This window comes from Podarcis gaigeae (genome assembly GCF_964106915.1).
Source record: "Podarcis gaigeae genome assembly, chromosome: 5".
In the NCBI taxonomy this organism is placed as follows: domain Eukaryota; kingdom Metazoa; phylum Chordata; class Lepidosauria; order Squamata; family Lacertidae; genus Podarcis; species Podarcis gaigeae.
This window is the reverse complement of record NC_139681.1, coordinates 64,751,631-64,758,435: the sequence shown is the minus strand read 5'-3', so window position 1 is coordinate 64,758,435 and position 6,805 is coordinate 64,751,631. Positions and strand designations below refer to the sequence as shown.

General features: G+C 41.1%; 1 long non-coding RNA gene across 2 annotated transcripts; it reads right to left on the bottom strand.

Moving 5' to 3' along the window:
* Positions 1-294: 294 nt before the first annotated feature.
* On the bottom strand, positions 295-5,423 carry LOC310846023. Of its 2 annotated transcripts, XR_014565092.1 has the most exons (3): positions 5,251-5,423; positions 4,122-4,196; positions 295-339 (listed from the first exon to the last, which is right to left on the bottom strand). It is a non-coding gene; the product is annotated as an uncharacterized lncRNA (long non-coding RNA). The 2 variants fall into 2 exon arrangements; XR_014565093.1 differs by lacking the exon at positions 295-339 and having other exon boundaries at positions 4,004-4,196.
* Between the last annotated feature and the right edge of the window lie 1,382 nt (positions 5,424-6,805).

Genomic DNA, 6,805 nt, shown 5'->3' with positions numbered 1-6,805 from the left:
TCCATATGTCACCCTGAGGCTTTTTCTGTCTGGAGTATCTTCAGCAATTAACAGTGTGTGGAACCACAATGCCTTCTTGGAAATTCATTTAAATTACTAGCACTAATTAGTATTAATATCGCAATTTATCATCTGATATATTTTAAATATTGGCTTGTGGGAAATGACAGGCTAATTTAATACAAAGCCAACTGTGTAAAGAAAGAATGCTGATATCAGCTGGCTATTCCCTTCCCAGCCCAGCAAAAATGGTATTTTTATCAAATTTGTACTATTGCAAAATTCCTTACTTGCCTAGGTCTAAACAGTCCTTATCATATTGCTGATGTTGTCTTCATCCTAAAACAATAAAAGCTTAGCCTTTATTATTGCATTTTTAAAAAAGCCTTCCCTTCCTCCAAGGAGTTTAGGGTGGTATGTATGGCCCCTCTACATATTTTTATTATCAAAAGAATCCTGTGAGGTAGGTTAGGCTGAAGGGTAGACAACTGACTCATGGCCAGCCAGTGAGCTCCATGTTGGAGAGGGAGAACTGAACTTGTGTCTCTTCTGGTCCAGCAGTCAATCACCACACCCTACTGGCTTTCAACTATGAAAGGATGAAAGCCTAAATTATCTTAAACTTCTTGAAGAATGTGTAAATTGTCCAGGGTGAAAACCACCAAGCAGCTGAAAAATAACACACAGTAAATAACAGCTTCCGCTGATGCTGTTATTATTGATGAATGGCATGCATGCCCCCCCCTCTCTCAGCAAACATAGCTACAACCAGCTATGTGAGACAAACCAGCTAGAAGTGAGACAAAAGCACCTCCCCAAACATTGGATTGATACCTCTGGAACCACAAAATCATAGAGTTGGAATGGACCTGAAGAGTCATCTAGTATAATCTCCTACGGTGCAGGAATCACAGCTAAAGATTGGCAGATGGCCATCCTGTTAGAATTCCTGCTCCATGATTGCAGTCATGGGATTTTTGTCTATCACATGACGGTATATGTTTTGACTCCACAGAGTGGGAAGTGACGGAGACAGGATGTTTGTGCTACTGTGTTCCCTGAAGTGGGACTATTGTTCTTTGTTCTTTCTCTTTGCTGTCTGATGCTAGAGAGAGAGAGGGAGCCATGTTGCAGTGCTCCGTGTGTGTTCATATGTAAATAAAGTTGATTAGCCAAAATGCTGAGTTGCTGAGGTCTGTTATGCAAGTTGTGCAAATTCTGTGGATCCCTAAATGTGCCAATGTCTGTTGGCATCGGTCGCTGTGATGTTCGGGCTGAAGAAAGCTTTTGAAGCTCCCAAACGATCGACCAGGAGGGAGGGAACATGCCAGTCCAGCATGTGTCTCTGCCAGGGTCCTACTCAAGTGTAGGCCAAGCTCCTGACATATCCAACCTCTGTTTAAACACCTCCAATGAAGGAAAGTCCATCACCTTCTATGGGGGCCTGTTCCACTGTCACACAGCTCTAACCGTCAGAAAGTTCCCCCCCATGTTTAGTCAGAATCTCCTTTCTTGTGGGCTGCATGAACACCATACATTTAAAGCACATTTCCCCATCCCAAAGAATCCTCAGAATTTTAGCTCTATGAAGTGTAAACTAGAAAACCCAACTTGAGCACCAACAATTGCCTTCATAGTCAGACTGAGACTTGCATCGTTTTGGTGATTGAACCCCTCAGCCCAGACCAAATCAATGCCTGAACACATGTAACCACACACACACACACACACACACACACACACACACACACTCTTTTGTATCCTTGCTTCTGCTATTCCTTCCCTCCTTCTCACTGTCTGAATTTAGACTGAAGCAAAGACTTTCTTTTGCCTTTGTGATCTTGTAAAACTCAATGTATTATTATTATTTATTGAATTTATATACCACCCTATACCCAGAGGTCTCAGGGCAGTTCACATAAAAAGATTACGGTATAGAAAATAAAAATAAAAACAATAACGCAATAATACCCCCCCCCAAAGAGCCACATTTTAAATGGGTATGGGATGTTGATCAGGTCAACCAAAGGCCTGGTTAAAATGGAACCTTTTTGCCTAGTGCCTAAAGGTGTATAATGAAGACACCCGGTGAACTTCCCTGGGGAGAGCATTGCATAGTTCGGAAGCCACTGCAGAGAAGGCCCGTTTTCATGTTGCTACCCTCTGGACCTCTCAAGCAGGTGGCACACAAAGGAGGGCCTCAGAAAATGATCTCAGGGTCCAGGTAGGTTCATATGGAAAGAGGCGGCCCTTGAGGTATTGCGGTCCTGAGCTGTTTAAGGCTTTATAGGTCAAAACCAGCACGTTGAATTGTACATTGACAGCATTACATCAGTTGTAAGCATTGTGCTGTTGAGGACACTTCCTCAACTAGTTTCACAAAGTGTCATTTTCCAGCCAAGAAAGGTACCATATCCCACTCCCATCTGGCTGTGAAGAAGGAAAGAATGACTGTTTTATCTGAGATACGTATTTATCAGATTGGGAAGGGAGTGAACATGGGATTGTTCAGTTCTGGACCTGAAGAATTCTGGATCAGGTCCAGTGGTTCTTCTGCTCCTATTTAAGAGGTGCTTGTGGCTGCTTGGAACAGAATGCCTGACGTTGAATACGCTCAAATGGTCTTGTTGTTGTTTAGTCGTCTTAATCGGGTTTGGCTCTCTGTGACCCCTTGAACCACAGCATGCCTTGGAGACTCTGACTTTCTTCTCAAAGCTTCTCCTTTTTTATGTCCATGGAGTTTTCTTGGCAAAATACTGGAGTGGCTTGCCAGTTCCTTCTCCAGGTGGATCACATTTAGTCTAAACTCTTGGCTATGACCTGTCCATCTTGGGTGGCCCTGCATGGCATAACTCATAACTTCTTGGAGTTCTTCAAGCCCCTTCACCATGACAAGGCAGTGATCCATGAAGGGGTCAAATGGTGTAGAGGAGTGTGATTGCAGCCATAGGACTATTTCTCAACCCTCCTTAAGTCCAGTTTGATATCCCCCCCATTTTTTAAATTTTTTTTGAGGGACAACTGGTGCAGAACTAGGTTAAGTCTCTTACACAGAAAGTATCTTGCTAGCTGCAGTAAAGAGGGCAGGCAAAGGCTAAGGAACTCACACTAATGTCACGAACTGTGTCATTATTGCCTGCAGATAATTAAAATGGATTTTCAGGAGCAAATGCTCCCTGCACTGTATGTTAACACTTCACATTTCCTTTCATCAAGCCTCCATATCTTAATCCTCTGGAAATGGCTTGGCATCACTTAAAACACCATCAGAGAGCAAAAGCAAAGCTATTAAGACAGAGCTGGTTTTGACATTAAACCACTGCTGGCTTAATATACTGACCTTTGTTTAGAGTCGCAAATGTATGAGTCATGTCTGCAGTCTTGCCCATGATACTAAAAATGAATGGAATTGCAGGGCCATTCATGGAAGAAATTTCTTATGTTTAAACATGCAATATATTGCCAAAGGACTTAAAGACCCGGGATGTTACAATAACATCTCCTATCACCAAGTGACACTGGCATTCTATAAAAATTATTTACAACCTGATAGAGGCAAATGACTGGTAGGAGCAGTTACCAAAGGCTTTTAGAGGCAGCCTGCACCTCTCCATGATAGTTCTGGACAAAGCCTCCCTTTCACACACAGTTTATGAAAGGTAATGTAAAGGCCACTTTTCTGTACCCTCAGCAGAGAATGGGGAGAAAAGCCTGGGCTATGAACATTCACTCACTCATTCATTCATTCATTCATTCATCCATTCTTTGAAAGAGTTGGCATGATCAAGAGTCAAATTTAAATGTTAAAAGTTAGGAGGCAGATACCTTAAATATCACAGCTAGCTTAAAACTGTGATCCATAAAAGTATGAGGATTCGTTTAATTTCCTTTCTCAGTTTTAGAACCTATAATCATATCATTCTGAAGGTTTGCTACATTTAACCAGTCAAATAGATAGCATTTTTGCTATATGTTATCTGTCAAGATGTGACCAGCCCTGGTGTAATTCTTGATTTCATATAATCTTAGATGTGGCACATGCTAATTTGATACATTTCAGAACATTCTCAAACTAGAGCACCAAGCAGCCTGATAAGCCTATCTAATATTAGACCAGTTACCGAGGAACAGCTTTTGAGACATCAGTGAATCTGCAGTTGAAGGAAGAGCTCCAGGAAGGGCCATCCACATCTCTTCTGCAATAAGAAGACAGATGTGTACAAGTGCTTGCTGTGGGATCATTTACTATCTAGCCTGCTCTTATTTGACAGGCAAAGGATCTTAATGTCTAGGTAAATCCATCTAGTTAAGCTACTGCAAATCAGCTTTGCATATTCACCTGCACCGGTCTAACCCTTACTTGTGTAGTAGCAAATGATTCGCTGATGAAAGATGGTGTGACTTAAACATTAATGCCTCAGAATTGCATTGCATTTTCCGAGGCTGAGAAAACCTTTTCTGCAACTTTGGTTAGTTTTGAAGTATGTGTATGCACTTTGAAGTTATGTGTTGGGAGCATCACAGAGGTCGTTGGACAGATACCATTAATTAACTTTATTTTATTTAGTTTGTATTACACTGGTACCTCGAGTTACAGATGCCTCAGCTTACATACACTTCAGGTTACAGACTCCGCTAACCCAGAAATAATACCTCGGGTTAAGAACTTTGCTTCAGGATAAGAACAGAAATCACACGCTGGCTGCGTGGCAGCAGTGGGAGGCCCCATTAGCTAAAGTGATACTTCAGGTTAAGAACAGTTTCAGGTTAAGAATGGACCTCCGGAAAGAATTAAGTTATTAACCCAAGGTACCACTGTATTGTATGTAAATTTGCTTTCTAGAATATCTTTTTTTACACATGTACAACACATCATGATTTCTAACTGGTGTTAATGGAAGTCAGTTGGCTCCACCTCTTCATTCTCCACCCCCATTAAGAATAGTAGAGGATTTAACATTTAAAGTGCTAAACCCAGTCCTCCTGCTATCAATTTCCTATGTACAGCCTCTACTTACCCTGGGCTGTGTTTTTTTTACAAAGTGCATTTTCCCCTAGGAAGACAAAAGTATTTCCACAGCGTTCCCACTAAACTCTGTCCATTTTGCCCTAGGGGGCAAACAGAAACTCCAGGATGTATTTGATTCAGATAGGAAATAGGGTCTTCAGAGAAAGTGTTAACCCCTTCCTTCAATGCCACAGCCCCCTGAAGCTCCATTTTACCTTTAAAAAAAATAACCAATTAGATACCTGATCATAGATCACCCACTCTCTAGTTTGGCCCTGTCTGGATCTTAATCTAGATCTGCTTATTATCATAAATAGCACTACATCGTCAGACAATTCCCTGGATATCACAGGAGCAACACTCAGTTCCCTTTCGGACCTTTTGAAGACTTTCCATTGTCTCCTGCTGCCTTGGTCCATGCTTGGCAACAGCACAGTATACAAAAGCCAGGTCATAGTGGCTGAATGTTCACTGTGATGTCACAAAGTCCTGCCACTTGGCAACCAGAGCTAAAGCCAGAGTTTCAGAACAGCCAGATAGCCAGAAAGACTATCCATTGCCTAACCCAGATATCTTAACTGACTGAGCTCCATTGCTAATACTCTAAAAGGCTCATTTTTAAAGGGATGAATAATTACAGCTTCTTCAAATAAATTCCTACTGTATTTGAATTAAAAGAAGCTATTTATTTGATTTACAAGGAAACAGAGGAGACATATGTAGCCATGAAGATGCAAGGACAGCCCAGACTTCAGAAGCTCACATACTCAGGCACTTTTCCTACTAGCACCGTCTGTGAACAGTTTCTCTAGCAGATGAATTAAAAGCAGCTGACTTTTAAAATTAAAAGCAGCCGAATAAGAAGTCTGAAAGGTGAATCATCCAAGTATGGCTTACATATCGGGATGTTACTAAGTATGTGTGGTCTTTTGTTTTAATGAATAGCTTTATTCAGTTCTCGGTTCACTGTTTGTGTCTGAGAGACTGATGGGCATGTGTGGTCAGGAAATAGATTTATTGGTAACATAGCTGACTCTGGATGTGCTACCGCAAGATATTTGGTGGGACTGCCTCTCCATATGGCTTATTTTTGTATTTATATAGTATCATCAGTGTGGGTGGCGTTTCACAATGTACAAGAGGACAGGGCCCTGACCCAAGGAACTTGCAGTCTCTAACATTTGACACAGGAGAGATAACAGAGGACAGGAAGGAAAATAGAGGCAGGAAGAGACAGAGGAAGAACATTCATTTATTTCAGTTACATGTGCCTGGGCTTAGTTACAGTAGGGGATGCCAACATAAAAAGCAGTGTGTAATGTATTGATCTTAGCTATCACATTCACCATAGCAAAGCAAGTTCAAGAGAAATCTAAATACCTGCTTGTTATTAATGACTAGGAGTTGTACCCCTGCTCACAACCCCCCTGTCATTCCCCTCACATTTTTAAATTATTATTTTTATTATTTTTTCCAAATTATTACAAATTGAACTGAATTACTTTAATTTAATACAATTTCTTAAAATCAGGTTTCCCACTCCCATTGCTATCATATATCCAAGATATTCTCCCATAGCTGCTTCCTTCCTTATTTAGTCTCCAGTTGACTTCCTTCACTTGCCATTAAGCCATTCTTCCAGCTGTCCGCCTTTTCACCTTACAAACAGCTACCTTGGTTTCATCTTATATGTATATAATCTATTTCAGCTACATTTTTATTCCAGGCCTGGTGTGTTGAAATAATTCAGTTATTTCTCTCGTTCAGTTCTTTGCAGTGTTTATCTGGGTGGCACAA